This window comes from Bos javanicus, chromosome X, assembly GCF_032452875.1.
Source record: "Bos javanicus breed banteng chromosome X, ARS-OSU_banteng_1.0, whole genome shotgun sequence".
Taxonomy (NCBI): Eukaryota; Metazoa; Chordata; class Mammalia; order Artiodactyla; family Bovidae; genus Bos; species Bos javanicus.
Genome location: NC_083897.1, coordinates 71027967 through 71051643, shown reverse-complemented (window position 1 = coordinate 71051643; position 23677 = coordinate 71027967).

Genomic DNA, 23677 nt, shown 5'->3' with positions numbered 1-23677 from the left:
GTTTTCATTCCAATCTCAAAGAAAGGCAATGCCAAAAAATGCTCAAACTACCACACAATTGCACTCATCTCACGTTTACTTGGCTATTGTAAAAATGAAATAAAAATACTTCACTTAACATAGGAGTGCAGATAACACTTTTAATGTTTTAATTTTATTGGAGTATAGTTGATTTACAATACTGTGTTTGTTTCTGGTGTACAGCAAAGTAATTCAGTTATATATACACATGTATATTCATTTCTTTTTAGATTTCTTTCTCATACAGCTTATCACAGAATATTGAGTAGAGTTCTCTGTGCTATACAGCACATATCTTTGTTGGTTCTCTATCTTATAAATGGCAATGTGGATATATTCATCCTTAGCTCTGGACTTATCCCTCCCCCACCAACATTTGGCCTTTGGTAACCATAAGATTGTTTTAGATATCTGTAGGTCTGTTTCCATATTGTAAATAAGTTTGCTTCTATCTTTATTAAAAAATTATATTCTACATGTGAGTGATATTATGTGATATTTGTCTTCCTCTGACCAACTTCATTTAATAAAATAATCTCTAGGTCCATTGATATTGCTGCAAATGGCATAATTTCATTATTTCATTATATTTTGTGGCTCAGTAATATTCCATTTTAATATATGTATCACGTTTTCTTTATCCATTCCTTGGTTAATAGACATTTAGATTGCTTTTATGTCTTAGCTATTGCATTAAAAAATAATGCTATAATAAATATTGGGATATATCTATCCTTTTGAATTATGGTTTTTCTCTGTATGTATGCCAAAAAGTGGGATTTCTGGATAATATAATATATTATACTAATATAATGTTATATAATAATAATAATATTGCTGGATAATATATTACGTTTTTAAGCAACCTCCATTATGTTCTCCAGAATGATTGCATTAATTTATATTCCCACCAATAGTGTTGGAGTGTTCCCTTTTTCCAGGTGCCCATTGGTCATCTGTATGTCTTCTTTTGAGAAATGTCTATTTAGATCTTTTATCCATTTTTATTGGATTTTTGTTTGTTTGTTTTGAGCTACTTGAGCTGCTTGTATATTTTGGAGATTAATTCCTTGTTGGTTGCTTCATTTTTTCTTTCTTTGTTTTTTTTTTTTTTTTTTTATGATTTCTTTTGCTGTTCAAAAACTTTTAAGTTTAATAAGGTCCCATTTACTTATTTTTGCTTTTATTTATTTATTTATTTTTTGTTGTTCTAAGAGCTGGACCATAAAATATGTTATTACAATTTATGTCAAAGAGTGTTCTGCCTATGTTATCCTCTAACAAATTTATACTAGTCAGCCTTAAGTTTTTGTCTTTGATCCATTTAGAGTTTCTTTTTGTGAATGGTGTAAGATAACGTTCTAATTCCATTCCTTTACTTACAGCTGTCCAGTTTTCCAGTATGTCTTTGTTGAAGAGATTGTCTTTTCTCCTCTGTATATTTTTGTCAATCCTTGTCATAGATTAATTGATCATAGGTATGTGAGTATATTTATAAGCTTTCTATACTATTCCATTGATTTATATTTCTGAGATTTTTTTTTTTTTTTGCCAGAACTATACTGTTTTGATTATTGTTACTTTAAAATTCCAACAAACAAAAATCCAGGACCAGATGGCTTCACTGGTGAATTCTATCAGACATGTAAAGAGTCAAATTATATTCTTCTGAAACCTTTCAAAAAATTACATAGGAATGAATCTTCCCCAGTTTATTCTATGAAGCCACCATCACTCTGACACCAAAATCAGACAAAGATAGCTCAAAAAAGAAAATTACAGGCCAACATCACTGATGACATAGAGGCAATAGCATTCAATAAAACATTATCAAGCTGAATCCACAATCAGTTCAGCTCGATTCAGTCACTCAGTCATGTCCGACTCTTTGGGACCCATGGACTGCAGCACATCAGGCCTCCTTGTCCATCACCAACTCACAGAGTTTACTCAAACGCATGTCCATTGAGTCGCTGATGCCATCCAACAATCTCATCCTCTGTCATCCCCTTCTCCTCCTGCCCTCAATCCCTCCCAGCATCAGGTTCTTTCCAAATGAGTCACCTCTTTGCATCAGGTGGCCAAAGTATTGGAGTTTCAGCTTCAACATCAGTCCTTCCAATGAATATTCAGGACTGATCTCCTTTGGGATGGATTGGTTGGATATCCTTGCAGTCCAAGGGACTCTCAAGAGTCTTCTCCAACACCACAGTTAAAAAGCATCAATTCCTCAGCACTCAGCTTTCTTTATAGTCCAACTCTTACATCCATACATGACTACTAGTAAAATCATAGCCTTGACTAGATGGACCTTTGTTGGCAAAGTAATGTCTCTGCTTTTCAATATGCTGTCTAGTTTGGTCATAAATTTTCTTCCAAGGAGTAAGTGTATTTTAATCTAATGGCTGCAGTCACCATCTGCAGTGATTTTGGAGCCCCCAAAATAAAATCTGTCACTATTTCCACTGTTTCCCCATCTGTTTGTCATGACTGCCTCTCAGAGTAATAAAAATAAAAACAAAAATAAACATATGAGACTTAGTGAAATTGAAAAACTTTTGCACAACAAAGGAAACTAAAACAGAATGAAAAGGCAACTCACAGAATGGGAGAAAATATTTGCAACTGATGTGACTGGCAAGGGATTAATTACCAAAATGTTCAAACAATTCATGAAACACAATATTGAACAAACAAGCAACCCAATCCAAAAATTGTCAAGGACCTAAGTAATCATTTCTTCAAGCAAGACATACAGATGGCCAAAAAACACATGAAAAGATGCTGAACATTTGTAATTATTAGAGAAATGCAAATTAAAACTAATATAGTATCATCTCATACCAGTCAGAATGGCCATCTTCAAAAAGTCTACAAATAGTAAGTGCTAAAGAGGGTGTGGAGAAAAGGGAAGCCTCCTACATTGTTGGTGGGAATGTAAATTGGTGCAACCATTATGGAGAACTGTATAGGGGTTCCTTAAGAAAGCAAAAATAGAACTACCATTTGTTGCTGTTCAATCACTAAGTTGTTTCACACTATTTGTGATCCCATGGACTGTAGTATGCCAGGTTCCTCAGTCCCCAACTATCTCCCAGAGTTTGCTCAAATTCATGTCCATTGAGCTGGTACTGTTATCTAACCATTTCATCCTCTGCCTCTCCCTTCTCCTTTTGCCTTCAATCTTTCCCAGCCTCAGGGCCTTTTCCAATGAGTCAGCTCTTCGCCTCAGGTGGCCAAAGTATCAGAGCTTCAACTTCAGCATCAGCCCTTTCAGTGAATATCCAGAGTGGATTTCCTTTAGGGTTAACTGGTTTGATCTCTTCATAGTCCAAGGGACTAACAAGAGTCTTCTCCAGTATCACAATGTGAAAGCAAGAATTCTTAAGTGTTCAGCCATCTTCATGGTCCAAATCTTACATCCAAACATGGCTACAGGAAAAACCATAGCTTTGACTATACAGATATTTGTTGGCAATGTCTCTCCTTTTTAATACACTGTCTGTGTTGTTCATAGCTTTCCTAGCAAGGAGCAAGCATCTTTTAATTTCATGGGTGGATTTACTGTATGCAGTGGTTTTAGAGCCCAAGAAAAGAAAATCTGTCACTGCTTCCACTTTTTCTCCTTCTATTTGCCTTGAAGTGATGAGACTTGATGCAATGATCTTAGGTTTTTAAAGGTTGAGTTTCAAGCCAGCTTTATCATTTTCATTTTTCACCCTCGTCAAGAGGATTTTTAAGACACATATACCCCAATGTTCATTGTATCACTATTTAAAATAGCTAAGACATGGAACCTAATAAGAACTGACTCCTTATAAAAGACCCTGATGCCAGGAAAGATTAAAGGCAGGAGGAGAAGGGGATGACAGAGGATGAGATGGTTGGATGGCATCATCAATTCAATGGACATGAATTTGAGCAATCTGCAGGAGTTGGTGATAGGCAGGGAAGCCTGGCATGCTGCAGTCCATGGGGCTATCAAGAGTCAGACACAACTGTGCAACTGAACTAAACTGAGGACATGGAAGCAACCCAGTTGTCCAGCAGCAGATGAATGGATAAGGAAGTTGTGGTACATATACACAATAGAGTATTACTGAGCTATAAAAAGGAATGCATCTGAGTCAGTTCTAATGAGGTGGATGAACCTGAAGTCTGTTATACAGAGTGAAGTAAGTCAAAAAGAGAAAGACAAATACTGTATATTAAGGCATATATATATGGAATTTAGAAAGATAGTATGGATGATCTTATATGGAGGACAGCAAAGGAGACACAGACATAAACAACAGACTTTTGGGCTCAGTGGGAGAAGGCAAGGGTGGGATGATTTGAGAGAACAGCATTTAAATATATACATTTACCATACGTAACACAGATGGCCAGTGTGAGTTTGATCCATGAAGCAGGGCACCCAATGCCAGTGCTCTGGGACAACCTAGAGGGATAGTGTGGGTGAGGGGAAGGTAGGAGGGGGTTAAAGACGGTGGGAAACACATGTATACCTATGGCCAATTCAAGTTGATATATGGCAAAAAAAAATCACAATGTTATAATTTTCCTTTTAATTAAAATAAATAAATTTAAAAAATGAAAAAGATACTCTAGTTCCTCTTCACTTTCTGCCATTAGAATGGTGTCATTTGTATATCTGAGTTTGTTGGGTTTTTTTCCCAAAAGTGTTGATTCCAGCTTGTAATTCATACAACCTGGCATTCCACATGATGTACTCTGCATATAAGTTAAATAAGCAGGGTGACAATATTCAGCTTTGTCATATTCCTTTCCCAATTTTGAAGCAGTCAGGTGTTCCATGTCCAGTTCTAACTGTTGCTTCTTGACCCGCATACAGGTTTCTCAGGAGGCAGATAAGGTGACCTGATTATCCTATGTTTTTGGATTCTTCCACAGTTTGTTTTGGTCCACACAGTCTTTAGTGAAGGCCATGAAGCAGAAGTAGATGCTTTTCTGGAACTCCATTACTTTCTCTATGATCCACCAAATGTTGATAATTTGATCTCTTCACTGGAAGATGATCCTTCCATATTTGAAGGTGTCCAATATGCTCCTCAGTAAGAGCAGAGAGCAATTACTAATAGCTCTAGTAATAATCAATTGGCTGTGCCAAAACGAGAATGATGCTCAGCTGTGAATATATCTGGTGTTGAACAAAAAGTCCGATGCTGTAAAGAACAATATTGCATAGGAACTTGGAATGTTAGTTCCAGAAATCTAGGTAAATTGGATGTGTTAAGGTAGGAGATGGCAAGATTAAACATCAATATCTTAGGAATCAGTGAAGTAAAATGGAGGAGACTGGGCAAATTAATTCAGATGATCATTATATCTACTACTGTGGGTAAGAATCCCTAAGAAGAAATGGAGTAACCCTCTTAGTGAACAAAGGATTCTGAAATGCAATACTTGTGTGCAATCTCAAACACCACAGAATGATCTCAGTTCATTTCCAAGGCAAACCATTCAACTTCATTGTAATCCAAATCTGTGTGCCAACGACTGATGCTGAAGAAGCTGAAGTTCACGGGTTCTATGAAGACCTTCTAGAACTAACACCAAAAAATGACCTTTTTCCCATAGGGAATAGGAATGTAAAAGTAGGAACTCAAGAGTACTCAGGATAACAAACAAGTTTGACCTTGTAGTACAAAATGAAGCAGGACAAAGGCTAACAGAGTTTTGTCAAAAGAATACATTGGTAATAGAAAACACCCTTTTTCCAACAACACAAAAGGCGATTCTACACATGGGCATCACCAGATGGTCAATGCCAAAATCACATTGATTATATTTTTTGTAGCCAAAAATGGAAAAGCTCTATACAGTCAGTAAAAACAAGACTTGGAGCTGACTGCGATTCAGATCATGAACCCCTTATTGCAAAATATAGGCTTATGTTGAAGAAAGTAGGGAAAACCACTAGGCCATTCAGTTATGACCTATATCAAATTCATCATGATTATACATTGAGGGTGATGAATAAATTCAAGGGATTAGGTCTGGTAGACTGAGTACCTAAAGAACTATCTACAGGGATTTGTAACACTGTACAGGAGACAGTGACCAAAACCATTCAAAACCATACCATCCACCAATTCCACTCCTGGGCATATGTCCATAATAAAACATGATTTAAAATGATACATGCACCCCAATGTTCATTGCAACACTGTTGACAATAACCAAAACATCCAAGTAGCCTAAATATGCAGTCACAGTTGAATCAATAAAGAAGATGTGTTGGGGAGGAGCCAAGATGGCTGAGGAGTAGGACGGGGAGAACACTTTCTCCCCCATAAATTCATCAAAAGAGCATTTAAACGTCGAATAAATTCCACAAAACAACTTCTGAATGAAGGCAGAGGATATCAGGCACCCAGAAAAGCAACCCAACTCTTCGAAAGGAGAGAGAAGAAATACAGCTCCACCCACCAGAACACTGACACAAGCTTCCCTAATCAGGAAACCTTGACAAGCCACCTGTACAAACCCACACACAGCGAGGAAATGCCACAATAAAGAGAACTCCACAAACTGCCAGAATACAGAAAGGACACCCCAAACTCAGCAATTTAAACAAGATGAAGAGACAGGAATAGCCAGCAGATAAAGGAACAGGATAAAAGCCCACCAAACCAAACGAAAGAGGAAGAGATAGGGAATCTACCGGATAAAGAATTCCGAATAATGATAGAGAAATTGATCCAAAATCTTGAAATCAAAATGGAATCACAGATAAATAGCTTGGAGACAAAGATTGAGAAGATGCAAGAAAGGTTTAACAAGGACCTAGAAGAAATAAAAGAGAGTCAATATAAAATGAATAATGCAATAAATGAAATTAAAAACACTCTGGAGGCAACAAATAGTAGAATAACAGAGGCAGAAGATAGGATTAGTGAATTAGAAGATAGAATGGTAGAAATAAATGAATCAGAGAGGATAAAAGAAAAACGAATTAAAAGAAATGAGGTCAATCTCAGAGACCTCCAGGACAATATTAAACGCTACAACATTCGAATCATAGGGGTCCCAGAAGAAGAAGACAAAAAGAAAGACCATGAGAAAATACTTAAGGAGATAATAGTTGAAAACTTCCCTAAATGGGGAAGGAAATAATCACCCAAGTCCAAGAAACCCAGAGAGTCCCAAACAGGATAAACCCAAGGCGAAACACCCCAAGACACATATTAATCAAATTAACAAAGATCAAACACAAAGAACAAATATTAAAAGCAGCAAGGGAAAAACAACAAATAACACACAAGGGAATTCCCATTAGGATAACAGCTGATCTTTCAATAGAAACTCTTCAAGCCAGGAGGGAATGGCAAGACATACTTAAAGTGATGAAAGAAAATAACCTACAGCCCAGATTATTGTACCCAACAAGGATCTCATTCAAGTATGAAGGAGAAATCAAAAGCTTTTCAGACAAGCAAAAGCAGAGAGAATTCAGCACCACCAAACCAGCTCTCCAACAAATACTAAAGGATATTCTCCAGACAAGAAACACAAAAATGGTGTATAAATTCGAACCCAAAACAATAAAGTAAATGGCAACGGGAACATACTTATCAGTAATTACCTTAAACGTAAAAGGGTTGAATGTCCCAACCAAAAGACAAAGACTGGCTGAATGGATACAAAAACAAGACCCCTACATATGTTGTCTACAAGAGACCCACCTCAAAATAGGGGACACATACAGACTGAAAGTGAAGGGCTGGAAAAAGATTTTCCATGCAAATAGGGACCAAAAGAAAGCAGGAGTAGCAACACTCATATCAGATAAAATAGACTTTAAAACAAAGGCTGTGAAAAGAGACAAAGAAGGTCACTACATAATGATCAAAGGATCAATCCAAGAAGAAGATATAACAATTATAAATATATATGCACCCAACACGGGAGCACCGCAGTACGTAAGACAAATGCTAACAAGTATGAAAGGAGAAATTAACAATAACACAATAATAGTGGGAGACTTTAATACCCCACTCACACCTATGGATAGATCAACTAAACAGAAAATTAACAAGGAAACACAAACTTTAAATGATACAATAGACCAGTTAGACCTAATTGATATCTATAGGACATTTCATCCCAAAACAGTGAATTTCACCTTTTTCTCAAGCGCACATGGAACCTTCTCCAGGATAGATCACATCCTGGGCCATAAAGCTAGCCTTGGTAAATTCAAAAAAGTAGAAATCATTCCAAGCATCTTTTCTAACAACAATGCAGTAAGATTAGATCTTAATTACAGGAGAAAAACTATTAAAAATTCCAACATATGGAGGATGAACAACACCCTGCTGAATAACCAACAAATCACAGAAGAAATCAAAAAAGAAATCAAAATTTGCATAGAAATGAATGAAAATGAAAACACAACAAACCAAAACCTGTGGGACACGGTAAAAGCAGTCCTAAGGGGAAAGTTCATAGCAATACAGACACACCTCAAGAAACAAGAAAAAAGTCAAATAAATAACCTAACTCTACACCTAAAGCAACTAGAAAAGGAAGAAATGAAGAACCCCAGGGTTAGCAGAAGGAAACAAATCTTAAAAATTAGGGCAGAAATAAATGCAAAAGAAACAAAAGAGACCATAGCAAAAATCAACAAAGGCAAAAGCTAGTTCTTTGAAAGGATAAATAAAATTGACAAACCATTAGCCAGACTCATCAAGAAACAAAGGGAGAAAAATCAAATCAATAAAATTAGAAATGAAAATGGGAAGATCACGAAAGACAACACAGAAATACAAAGGATCATAACAGACTACTATCAACAATTATATGCCAATAAAATGGACAACGTGGAAGAAATGGACAAATTCTTAGAAAAGTACAACTTTCAAAAACTGGACCAGGAAGAAATAGAAAATCTTAACAGACCCATCACAAGCACGGAAATTGAAACTGTAATCAAAAATCTTCCAGCAAACAAAAGTCCAGGTCCAGACGGCTTCAAAGCTGAATTCTACCAAAAATTTAGAGAAGAGCTAACACCTATCTTGCTGAAACTCTTCCAGAAAATTGCAGAGGAAGGTAAACTTCCAAACTCATTCTATGAGGCCACCATCATCCTAATACCAAAACCTGACAAAGATCCCACAAAAAAAGAAACTACAGGCCAATATCACTGATGAACATAGATGCAAAAATCCTTAACAAAATTCTAGCAATCAGAATCCAACAACACATTAAAAAGATAATACACCATGACCAAGTGAGCTTTATACCAGGGATGCAAGGATTCTTCAATATCCACAAATCAATCAATGTAATACACCACATTAACAAATTGAAAAATAAAAACCATATGATTATCTCAATAGATGCAGAGAAAGCCTTTGACAAAATTCAACACCCATTTATGATAAAAACTCTCCAGAAAGCAGGAATAGAAGGAACATACCTCAACATAATAAAAGCTATATATGACAAACCCACAGCAAACATTATCCTCAATGAGGAAAAATTCAAAGCATTTTCTCTAAAGTCAGGAACAAGAAAAGGGTGCCCACTTTCACCATTACTATTCAACATAGTTTTGGAAGTTTTGGCCACAGCAATCAGAGCAGAAAAAGAAATAAAAGGAATCCAAATTGGAAAAGAAGAAGTAAAACTCTCACTATTTGCAAATGACATGATCCTCTACATAGAAAACACTAAAGACTCCACCAGAAAATTACTAGAAATAATCAATGACTATAGTAAAGTTGCAGGATATAAAATCAACACACAGAAATCCCTTGCATTCCTATACACTAATAATGAGAAAACTGAAAGAGAAATTAAGGAAACAATTCCATTCACCATTGCAATGGAAAGAATAAAATACTTAGGAATATATCTACCTAAAGAAACTAAAGACCTATATATAGAAAACTATAAAACACTGGTGAAAGAAATCAAAGAGGACACTAATAGATGGAGAAATATACCATGCTCATGGATTGGAAGAATCAATTTTGTGAAAATGAGTATACTACCGAAAGCAATTTATAGATTCAATGCAATCCCTATCAAGCTACCAACAGTATTCTTCACAGAACTAGAACAAATAATTTCACAATTTGTATGGAAATACAAAAAAACTCGAATAGCCAAAGCGATCTTGAGAAAAAAGAATGGAACTGGAGGAATCAACCTACCTGACTTCAGGCTCTACTACAAAGCCACAGTTATCAAGACAGTATGGTACGGGCACAAAGACATAAATATAGATCAATGGAACAAAATAGAAAGCCCAGAAATAAATCTACGCACATATGGACACCTTATCTTTGACAAAGAAGGCAAGAATATACAATGGATTAAAGACAATCTCTTTAACAAGTGGTGCTGGGAAATCTGGTCAACCACTTGTAAAAGAATGAAACTAGAGCACTTTCTAATACCATACACAAAAATAAACTCAAAATGGATTAAAGATCTAAATGTAAGACCAGAAACTATAAAACTCCTAGAGGAGAACATAGGCAAAACACTCTCTGACATATATCACAGCAGGATCCTCTATGACCCACCTCCCAGAATATTGGAAATAAAAGCAAAAATAAACAAATGGGACCTAATTAACCTTAAAAGCTTCTGCACATCAAAGGAAACTATAAGCAAGGTGAAAAGACAGCCTTCAGAATGGGAGAAAATAATAGCAAATGAAGCAACTGACAAACAACTAATCTCAAAAATATACAAGCAACTCCTACAGCTCAACTCCAGAAAAATAAATGACCCAATCAAAAAATGGGCCAAAGAACTAAATAGACAGTTCTCCAAAGAAGACATACAGATGGCTAACAAACACATGAAAAAATGCTCAACATCACTCATTATCAGAGAAATGCAAATCAAAACCACTATGAGGTACCATTTCACACCAGTCAGAATGGCTGCGATCCAAAAGTCTACAAGCAATAAATGCTGGAGAGGATGTGGAGAAAAGGGAACCCTCTTACACTGTTGATGGGAATGCAAACGAGTCCAGCCACTCTGGAGAACAGTGTGGAGATTCCTTAAAAAACTGGAAATAGAACTGCCTTATGACCCAGCAATCCCACTGCTGGGCATACACACTGAGGAAACCAGAAGGGAAAGAGACACGTGTACCCCAATGTTCATCGCAGCACTGTTTGTAATAGACAGGACATGGAAGCAACCTAGATGTCCATCAGCAGATGAATGGATAAGAAAGCAGTGGTACATATACACAATGGAGTATTACTCAGCCATTAAAAAGAATACATTTGAATCAGTTCTAATGAGGTGGATGAAACTGGAGCCTATTATACAGAGTGAAGTAAGCCAGAAGCAAAAACACCAATACAGTATACTAACACATATATATATATGGAATTTAGAAAGATGGTAAGGATAACCCAGTGTACGAGACAGCAAAAGAGACACTGATGTATAGAACAGTCTTATGGACTCTGTGGGAGAGGGAGAGGGTGGGAAGATTTGGGAGAATGACATTGAAACATGTAAAATATCATATAAGAAACAAGTTGCAAGTCCAGGTTTGATCCACAATACTGGATGCTTGTGGCTAGTGCACTGGGACGACCCAGAGGGATGGTATGGCGAGAGAGGAGGGAGGAGGGTTCAGGATGGGGAACACATGTATACCTAATGCAGATTCATTTTGATATTTGGCAAAACTAATACAATTATGTAAAGTTTAAAAATAAAATAAAATTTAAAAAAAGAAGATGTGTTACCGATATACAGTGCAATATCTCAGCCATTAAAAAGAATTCTATAATGCCATTTACAGCAACTTGGATGTGCCTTGAGAGTATCATATTAAGTGAAGTAAGCCAAAATGAGAAAGACTAATATATGATATTGCTTATATGCAGAATCTTTAAAAAATATTGCAAACACATTTATTTACAAAACAGAAACAGACTTAGAGAACAAACTTATGGTTACCAGGAAGAAGCGTAGGTGTGAAAGATAGTTTGGGAGCTTGTGATTGATATATACGCAATGATATACTTAAAATAGATAACCAAGAAGGACCTACTGTGTAGCACCAGAAGCTGCTCTGTACTCTGTGATAACTTAAATATGAAAATAATTTGGAAAAGAATAGGAACGTGGTATCATTGAATCACTACTGTACACTTCAGACTAACACAACATTTTAAATCATCTCTACTATCATATTAAATAAATTTTTTAAAGTAAAAGAATATTGATTCTAGTAAACTTATTTTACTAATAAACCTCTCAAGAACTTACTGTATTTATTTTTTTTCCTTAAACTATTTAACTCAGTCATCTCCATCTGGCATCTGACATGATTTTTATACTTATATTACTCTCTTGAAAGTTGTCAGTGAGCATCTTGCTAAATCCTGTGGCTTTTGGTTTATTCCAGTCTTTATTAGTTTCTCTACTATACTTGACATAGTTGCTCGTTTCTTACTGCTTGAAACTGTCTTCTTGTGGCTTTAATGGCATATGTTATCTCGGTTTTACTTCTTTAAATATTTTTGTTTGAGAACTAAAGGGCTCTTCGTCTTTATCACCAAACTATGGGTACTCCTAAAGATTCAGTCTTTGACTTTTTGTTCTTCCTTCTCCATATTCTTCCTCTCAGTGTTGGTGCATGCTCAGTCACTAAGTCATGTCCCACTCTTTGCAACTCCATGTACTATATCCCACCAGGTTCCTCTGTCCATGGGATTGTCCAGACAAGAATATTGGAATGGGTTACCATTTCCTCCTTCAGGGGATCTTCCCAATTGAGGGATTGAACCCACGTCTCCAGTGTTTCCTGCATTGTCAGGCAAATTATTTACCACTGAGCCACCTGGGAAGCCATCTTCCTCTTAGGGCTGTCCCTAATTCACTCCAGTTTGCTTGCCATGAGAACCCCATGAACTGCATAAAAAGCCAAAAAGATGTGACACTGAAAGATGAGCCATCCAGGTCAGAAGTTGTCCAATATGCTACTGTGGAAGAGCAGAGTACAACTACTAACAAGCCTTTTGATGAGGGTGAAAGATGAGAGTGACAAAGCTGTCGTGAAATTCAACTAAAAATGCTACGATCATGGCAACCAATCCCCTCACTTCATGGCAAATAGAAGGGGAAATTGTGGAAGCAATGACAAATTTCCTCTTCTTGGACTCTAAAATCACTGCAGATTGTGATTATAGCCATGAAATTAGAAGATGATTGCTTCTTGACAGGAAAGATATGACAAGCTGAGACACTGCATTAAAAAGCAAAGGCATCACTTTCCCAACAAAGGTACAAATAGTCAAGGCTATGGTCTTTACCAGTAGTCATGTACAGTTGTGAGAGCTGGACCATAAAGAAGGCAGAGCGCTGAAGAAGAGATTTTGAACTATGGTGCTGGAGAAGACTCTTGAGAGTCTCTTGGATAGAAAGGAGATAAAACCAGTCAATCTTAAAGGAAACCTACCCTGAGTTGCTCATTGGAAGAACTGATGCCGAAGCTCCAATACTTTGGCCATCTGATGCAAACAGCCAGCTCTTTGGAAAAGACCCTGAGGCTGGGAAAGATTGAAGCCAGAAAGAGAAGAGGGTGACAGACAATGAGGTGGTTGAATGTCATCACTGATTCAATGGACATGAACTTGGATAAACTCCAGAAGATGGTGAGGGACAGGGAAGCCCAGCATGCTGCAGCCTATGAGGTTGCAAAGAGTCAAACATGACTTGGAGAATGAAGACAAAATCTATCACTTCTTTCAAAGTATCATAAGTCTATGCATTAGATCTTGCAGTTTTTTTTTTTTTTTTTTTTTTTTGCCAAAATCTAGTTTCCTTCATGCAAAACTCCTCCTTCCAGCTTTATTAAACCAAAGGCTCACAATTTTTTCAAAACATGTAGCTTTCCGCCGCTAGTCATATTTGACTAATTTTACTCATAATTAGTATTTAAGGTATTCAGTAGTACTGTTGATCCTTGCCTCAAAATGTGTATTATTCATTCTTTTTTCTCAGTTCAGTTCAGTTCAGTCACTCAATCGTGTCCGACTGTTTGTGACCCCATGAACCACAGCACGCCAGGCCTCCCTGTCCAACACCAACTACCGGAGCCTACCCAAACTCATGTCTGTTGAGTCAGTGATGCTATCCAACCATCTCATTCTCTGTCATTCCCTTCTCTTCCTGCCATCAACCTTTCCCGGCATCAGGGTCTTTTCAAATGAATCAGCTCTTTGCAAAAGGTGTCTAAAGTATTGGAGTTTCAGCTTCAGCATCAGTCCTTCCAATGAACACCCAGGACTGATCTCCTTTAAGATGGACTGGTAGAATCTCCTTGCAGTCCAAGGGACTCTCAAGAGTCTTCTCCAACACCACAGTTCAAAAACATCAATTCTTCAGTGCTCAGCTTTCTTCACAGTCCAATTCTCACATTCATACATGACAACTGGAAAAACCATAGCCTTGACTAGATGGATTTTTTTGGCAAAGTGATGTCTCTGCTTTTTAATATGCTCTCTACGTTGGTCATAACTTTCCTTCCAAAGAATAAGCGTCCTTTAATTTCATGGCTGCAATCACCATCTGCAGTGATTTTGGAGCCCCCAAAAAATAAAGTCAGCCACTGGTTTCACTGTTTTGCCAACTATTTGCCATGAAGTGATTGGACAAGATGCCATGATCTTAATTTTATGAATGTTGAGCTTTAAGCCAACTTTTTCACTCTCCACTTTCACTTTCATCAAGAGGCTCTTTAGCTCTTCTCCGCTTTCTGCCACAAGAGTGGTGTCATCTGCATATCTGAGGTTATTGATATTTTTCCAGGCAATCTTGATTCCACATTGTGCTTCATCTAGCCCAGCATTTCTCATGATGTACTCTGCATATAAGTTAAATAAGCACGGTGAAAATATACTGACTTAATATACTCCTTTTTCTATTTGGAACCAATCTGTTGTTCCATGTCCAGTTCTAACTGTTGCTTCCTGACCTGCATATAGGTTTCTCAAGAGGCAGGTCAGGTGATCTGGTATTCCCATCTCTTTCAGAATTTTCCACAGTTTATTTTGATTCACACAGTCGAAGGCTTTGGCATAGTCAATAAAGCAGAAATAGGTGTTTTTCTGGAACTCTCTTGCTTTTTTGATGATCCAGAAGATGTTGGCAATTTGATATCTGGTTCCTCTACCTTTTCTAAATCCAACTTGAACATCTGGAAGTGCACAGTTCACATATTGCTGAAACCTGGCCAGGAGAATTTTGAGCATTACTTTACTAGCATGTGAGATGAGTGCAATTGTGCAGTAGTTTGAGCTTTCTTTGGCATTGCCTTTCTTTGGGATTTGAATGAAAACTGACCTTTTCCAGTCCTGTGGCCACTGCTGAGTTTTCCAAATTTGTTGGCATATTGAGTGCAGCTCTTTCACAGAATCATCTTGTAGGATTCGAAATAGCTCCCCCGGAACTCCATCAACTCCACTAGATTTGTTTCTAGTGATGCTTCCTAAGGCCCACTTGACTTCACATTCCAGGATGTCCAGCTCTAACTGAGTTATTACACCATCATAATTAAATGGGTCATGAAGATCTTTTTTTACAATTCTTCGTGTATTCTTGCCACCTCTTCTTAATATTGTCTGCTTCTGTTAGGTCCATAACATTTCTGTCCTTTATTGAGGCCATCTTTGCATGAAATGTTCCCTTGGTATCTCTAATTTTCTTGAAGAGAGCTCTAGTCTTTCCCATTCTATTGTTTTCTTCTATATCTTTGCATTGATTGCTGAGAAAGGCTTTCTTATCTCTCCTTGCTATTCTTTGGAACTCTGCATTCAAAAGGGTATATCTTTCTTTTTCTCCTTTGCTTTTCACTTCTCTTCTTTTCACAGCTATTTCTAAGGCCTCCTCAGACAGTCATTTTGCTTGTTTGCATTTCTTTTTCCTGGGGATGGTCTTGCTCTCTCTCTCTTTTACAGTGTCACGAACCTCTGTCCATAGTTCATCAGGCACTGTGTCTCTCAGATCTAGTCCCTTAACTCTATTTCTCACTTGATGCTTTTGAACTATGGTGTTGGAGAAGACTCTTGAGAGTCCCTTGGACTTCAAGGATATCTAACCAGTCAATTCTAAAGGAGATCAGCCCTGGGTGTTCTTTGGAAGGAATGATGCTAAAGCTGAAACTCCAGTACACCTCATGTGAAGAGTCGACTCACTGGAAAAGACTCTGATCTGGGAGGGATTTGGAGCAGGAGGAAAAGGGGATGACAGAGGATGAGATGGATGGATGGCATCACCAATTCAATGGATGTGAGTTTGAGTGAACTCCGGGAGATGGTGTTAGAGAGGGAGGCCTGGCATGCTGCGATTCATGGGGTCACAGAGTCGGACACGACTGTGTGACTGAACTGTATAAGGGATTTAATTTAGGTCATACCTGAATGGTTTAGTGGTTTTCTCCACTTTCTTCAATTTAAGCATGAATTTGGCAATAAGGAGTTTATGCTCTGAGCCACAATTGGCTCCCGGTCTTGTTTTTACTGACTGTATAGAGCTTCTCATCTTTGGCTGCAAAGAATATAATCAATCTGATTTCGGTTTTGACCATCTGGTGATGTGCATGTATAGAGTCTTCTGCTGTGTTGCTGGAAAAGGGTGTTTGCTATGACCAGTACATTCTCTTGGCAGAACTCTATTAGCCTTTGCCCTGCTTCATTCTGTACTCCAAGGTCAAATGTGCTTGTTACTCCAGGTGTTTCCTGACTTTCTACTTTTGCATTCCAGTCCCCTATAATGAAAAGGACACCTTTTTTGGGTGTTAGTTCTGAAAGGCCTTGTACATCTTCATAGTACTGTTCAACTTCAGCTTCTTCAGAGTTACTGGTCCAGCAGTGGCTGTGCGGTGCAAGAGTGGTGAGTGGTGGAGAGGAGGAACCCCACATCCAAGGTAAGAGAAACGCAAGTAAGATGGTAGGTGCTGAGAGAGGGCATGGTGGCTGAGTGGCCAGCGGCGGATGTGGAGCAGGAGCAGCTAGTGGCAGTTGGATAGCTCTGCAGAGAGGAGTGGGAGCTGCAGAGAGGAGATAACCCAAGTCCAAGGTAAAGAGCAGCGGCTTTGCTTTGCTGGAGTAGCCGTGAAGAGATACCGCCACATCCAAGGTAAGAGAAACCTAAGTAAAGACAGTAGACACTGAGAGAGGGCATCAGAGGGCAGACAGACTGAAACCACAATCACAGAACACTTGCCAATCTGATCACATGGACCACAGACTTGTCTAACTCAATGAAACTAGGCCATGCCATATGGGGCCACCCAAGACGGATGGGTCATGGTGGAGAGGCCTGACAGAATGTAGTCCACTGGAGAAGGGAATGGCAAACCACTTCCGTATTCTTTCCTTGAGAACCCCATGAACAGTATGAAAAGGCAAAAAGATAGGACACTGAAAATGAACCCCCCAGGTCAGTAGGCGCCCAATATGATACTGGAACTCAGTGGAGAAATAATTTCAGAAAGAATGAAGGGATGGTGCCAACGCAAAAACAGCACCCGGTTGTGGATGTGAGTGGTGATAGAAGCCAGATCCGATGCTGTAAAGAGCAATATTGCATAGGAACCTGGAACGTTAGGTCCATGAATCAAGGCAAACTGGAAGTAGTTAAACAGGAGATGGCAAGAGTGAACGTCTACATTCTAGAAATCAGCAAACTAAAATGGACTGGAATTGGTGAATTTAACTCAGATGTCCATTTTATCTACTACTGTGGGCAGGAATCCCTTAGAAGAAATGGAGTAGCCATCATAGTCAACAAAAGAGTCCAAAATGCAATAGTTGGATGCAATCTGTTTTTGCTGAACTCCTGCAAGTATCTCTCTAAGGTTTTTTTTTTTTTTTGTCATTCCATTTTAAATATCTCATAACTTCCATTAGACTCATTGGAAAAGACCCTGATGCTGGGAAGGATTGAGGGCAGGAGGAGAAAAGGACAATAGAAGATGAGATGGCTGGATGGCATCACCAACTTGATGGACATGAGTTTGGGTAAACTCTGGGAGTTGGTGATGGACAGGGAGTTCTGGCATGCTGTGATTCATGGGGTCACAAAGAGTTGGACACGACTGAGCAACTGAATTGAACTGAATTGAACTTTCCTTATGGCATCTTTTAAAAAAAACACATAAATTTGTAGAAGTGCATACATATATTTCCGAAATATAAGATTCTAAATTTTGGGAAGTTATGGATTTCTAGTTTTAATGCCTTTTTTCTTTTTTTAATATAAATATATTCATTTTAATTAGAGACTAATTAGTTTACAATATTGTAGTGGTTTTGCCATACATTGACATGAATCTGGCACAAGTGTACATGTGTTCCCCATCCTGAACCCCCTCCCACCTCCCTCCCCATCCCATCCCTCTGGGTCATCCCAGTGCACCAGCCCGGAGCATCCTGTCCCATGCATCGAACCTGGATTGGTGATTCATTTCACATATGATAATATACATGTATCAATGCCATTCTCCCAAGTCATCCCACCCTCGCCCTCTCCCACAAAGTCCAACAGTCTGTTCTATACATCTGTGTCTCTTTTGTTGTTTCTCATACAGGGTTATTTTTACCATCTTTCTAAATTCCATACATATGCGTTAGTATACTGTATTGGTGTTTTTCTTTCTGGCTTACTTCACTCTGTATAATAGGCTCCAGTTTCATCCACCTCATTAGAACTGATTTAAATGTATCCTTTTTGATGGCTGAGTAATATTCCATTGTGTATATGTACCACAGCTTTCTTATCTATTCGTCTTCTGATGGACATCTAGGTTGCTTCCATGTCCTGGCTATTATAAAATGTGCTGCAATGAACATTGGGGTACACATGTCTCTTTCAATTCTGGTTTCCTTGGTGTGTATGTCCAGCAGTGGGATTGCTGGGTCATATGGCAGTTCTATTTCCAGTTTTTTTAAGGAATCTCCACACTGTTCTCCACAGTGTCTGTACCAATCTGCATTCCCACCAACAGTGTAAGAGGGTTCCCTTTTCTCCACACCCTCTCCAGCATTTATTGCTTGTAGACTGTTGGATAGCAGCCATTCTGCCTGGTGTGAAATGATACCTCATTATGGTTTTGATTTGCATTTCTCTGACAATGAGTGATGTTGAGCATCTTTTCATGTGTTTGTTAGCCATCTGTATGTCTTCTTTGAAGAAATGTCTGTTTAGTTCTTTGGCCAATTTTTTCATTGAGTCGTTTATTTTCCTGGAATTGAGCTTCAGGAGTTGCTTGTATATTTTTGAGATTAATTCTTTGTCAGTTGCTTCTTTTGCTATTATTTTCTCCCATTCTGAAGGCTGACTTTTCACCTTGCTTATAGCCTCCTTCAGTGTGCAAAAGTTTTTAAGTTTAACTCGGTCCCATTTGTTTATTTTTGCTTTTATTTCCATTACTCTGCAAGGTGGGTCACAGAGGACCCTGCTTGATTTAATGCATTTCAGTGAGAGTAAACAATCTTTATAAATTGGTTCCTTGAAATTTTTGGAACTTCCTTGTGAACTATTTTTAAGAACATTCCATATTGTTTTGAAGAAGAGTTATTCTTTGTTGAGTGAAATTTACTCTGTATTAAATTATTCCTCTATTTTTTAGAATTACTGTTAGATAAAAATTGGCACATCTTCATTCTCTGTGTTCATTAACTTAACTTTTATAAATATTTTCCACCTCTTCATTAATTTGTGCTACACTGTTTTAAAACTGTCTAGCCAAATCGTTTAGATTGCTAATTCTCTAGTCTTGTGTGATTATTCCATTATTCAAACCATCAATTGGGTTTTAAACCACAAAAATTTATTTATTATGTATATTAATCTTAATTTTATGGTTATTCATTTTTGCTTCAGATTCCATACATTCCTTATTACTTTTATGTTTAAGTATAATTATAAGTATATATAACTAAGTATAATTATATTTAAGTATATTTAATACTTATTTTTAAGTTCTATTCTGCCTGCTCCATTTTAATTCTGTTTACTTTGGTGTGTATTGTATCCCTTTTGTGGTGTTTGCATGTCTCAATTGTCCTGTGTTTTATTTTGAGCTCATTCTTATAGGTGAGATTCACTCCAAGGCAATCAACTGATTCTGATTACATAGCCTGCTCTAGGGCACAGGGAAGATAGGTTGAAAGAGAGGGATAAATAGACTGGATTTTTCCACTACGATTGATCTTCTGGAGATTATATATATAGTATAACAATAATAATGTATGTCTGCTAAGTTGCTTCAGTTGTGTCTGACTCTGTGTGACTCTATGGACTGTAGCCTGCCAGGCTCCTCTGTCCATGGGATTCTCCAGGCAAGAATATTGGAGTGGGTTACCATGTCCTCCTCCTTGGTATCTTCCTGACCCAGGAATAAAACATGTGCCTCTTACGTCTCCTGCATTGACAGGCAGGTTGTTTACCACTAGTGCCACCTGGGCAACCCAATAATAATAATAAAATATTAATAATTACAATAAAATAATTGAAATAATTATTTATATATCTGATTATATAATGTTATATAGTAATTATACATGCTGCTGCTAAGTCGCTTCAGTTGTGTCCGACTCTGTTCGACCCTATAGACGGCAGCCCACCATGCTCCGCCGTCCCTGGGATTCTCCAGGCAAGAAGATTGGAGTGGGTTGCCATGTCCTTCTCCAATACATGAAAGTTAACAGTGAAAGTGAAGTCGCTCAGTCGTGTCTGAATCTTTGTGACCCTATGGACTGCAGCCCAACAGGCCCCTCCGTCCATGGGATTTTCCAGGCGAGAGTACTGGAGTTGGGTGCCATTGCCTTCTCCGAGTAATTATACATACATATATATATATATATATATATATATATATATATATATAATATTTTATTATTATTATTACTTAGCATAGACAGCTACCTGAGCCCTTGTGCCTTCTCATTCTAAAGGACTTCTGTCTCCTGGAGATAGAACCCCTTGTCACAGCTTTCTCAGTCATAAAGGAATTAGTGAAAGAATTCTCATGTATAAGCTAGCCTTGCTGCACTCTTCTCTCCTGTTTCTATGAATCCCCAATTACTTTTCTCTCAATGTCTTTCCATCCTAGTTTCATGGAATTTCCTTGGTGTTGTTTAAATGTCTTTTTTGGTTTTTTTTTTTACATTAGCAGTCTCCCACTAGCTCAGATGAATCCTGTTCTGTGAAAATCTGGGCTTTTTCTTTGATGAAATTCTATGTAATTTTGTTTTCTCAGGGATTCTTTATAGGTTTTTCCATGATATATTTTTTCCTATATTTGAATATATTCGTATCTTTGTTAATTTTCTTAATATACTTTCTTGAATTTTTAAAGGTTAATTTTAAGAGTGGAAGCTACATCATGTATTAAGAGAGTTAATTCTTGTAGGCTGATAAGGAGTCCAGGACCCTCAAGGAGGAGGAAGGGATAAATTTTTTTTTCCACATTCCTTTAGTCAAATAAGACTTTTTTGTTAAGCTCTGAGTTGCTATGACGACAATCTATTTCACTTAAGACTAACTTTCTTTAAGCCCAGAGCTAATAATTATGCAACAAAACAATACATCATGCTCAAGGGTATATTTTTTCTTAAGCTCTGTGTAATGATTATATAACAAGGATGTATCTTGCTCAAAGACATGCTTCTCCCTTCTGGCTAATTTTGTTATCTTAAGATGGTTGTTGTGGGTATGGGTCTGATAAGACCTTTACAACCTTGAGACATCCCAATTGAAAAAGTACATAAATGCCTTGCTAAGAAGAGTGAGGGGCACTCTTTTTGACCCCTTCTGATGTCTGTGTCAGAATCTTTCTCTATCCCTTTTCACTTTAATAAAACTTTTGCCACACAAAGTTCTGAGTGACTGAAGCCACATCTTTGGTCCCGAAGTGAAATTTTCTCCTTTGGAGATCACAAATCGAACACCATTCACCATAAGCTATTGGTATTCAGTATACCAACTTGAAACTATTGTTCTATTTCCCAAAATCTTGTTAGTGTTAATTTTTTTTTTTTTGTAAAGAGTAGTGTATTAATTGAAAAATAAACATATCATAAATTTAATTTATTGATACCTATAAACTCACCAAAAAATTCTACAAGGACAGGACCAAGGAATTTATTACAATTTTCCTTTATGTTCCACATAGGAATAGACACATAGAAGCCAGTCAGTGATTATTTGTGTTGATTCATAGATTATTATTTTTTTTTTTTTTTTACTTTCAAGATATTGCCTAAAACATTTTCAAATTCTAAATCTTTGGGCCATTTTCTACCTTCATCTAGTTCTGTTCTTATTATTTATAAAGCAAAGTAGGTAATTAGTTGAATTTAAGTTTCATTTTGACTATAGCTTATGTCGCTAAAACCAATACTTTGGCAAGATACCATTTAACAAATACAAGGTTTTGTCCTGCATTACCTATTCTGGTTGCCCACAAAAAACCCACTAACTCTTTGATTCTGGTACAAGAAATCATGTTACTAGAAATTTTTCTGGGAAGATGACTGTCCTGGTGACCTTCATATGTTGTTTCTCTATATTATTGAATGCAATAAAGAACAATTTTAGGAGAGAACAATAAAATCATATTGAAATACACATATTAGGCATTGTGCATGTATATATCATACATGAAGCATAGCATCCAAAATATGGTAAGGACTCAGTGAGTATTATTATTACTATTGTTACTACTATTGTTATTATTATTTAACAAAGTATAGAACTAGTATAGTGGTTTAACATATTTGGAGTAAGTAATATTTTCTTACTTTGGAGTAAGGAAATTTTGGACTCTAGTCTTACTTCCTCTCTTTACCAGCTATGAGATCTCACACAAGTTATTTAACCTCTCAAAACTTCATTTACTCCACCTATAAAAGCAGAATAATTAAATCTGTGTAAGTTTCCTAAGACGCTCATGATAAATACCAGCAACTTGGAAGTTTAAAACAACAAAAATTTATTCTCTCCTAGTTTTGCAATTCAGAAATCCCAAAAGAACTGGCAGAGTTATGCTCCCTTGGAAAGCAGTAGAGGTAAATCTTGGCTCTTTCAGCTTCTAGTGGATCCAGGGAGTCACTGACTTACTTAACTGCAATCTCTGCCTCTATTTTCAGGATTTTTTTCCCCCCTCTGTGCCTGTACCTTCTCTTCTATTTCTTAAAGGGATACCTGTCATTGCATTTAGGGCCCACTAAGATAACCAGTGATGATCTAACCTTAAAACTTGACACTTAATTACATATACAAAGCCAATTTTTCCAAATAACAGTCAGATTCAATAATGTTCTGAAGGTTAGGAAATGGATCTATCTTTTATGTGGCCAAGTTCAATGTCTATCTGTGAAATACTGTCTCTCATCCTTGCAGCAGCCACTTATCTTACTCTTTTCAGAATAAGTCTTTGTACCTCCAATTATAAAGATTGAAAATGCCACATCCACATTTTAAAAGCCTGGGTCAATGACACGTGCCATATATGTGTCTTATATTTAAGTAAAAGCTTATGGGGCCTTCTGGGAAATGTTTTCATTATAAATAAAAAGTGAGAAATGTAAAAATACAATATGTTCTTCTTTTCCTATCTTTGAATGCTGTT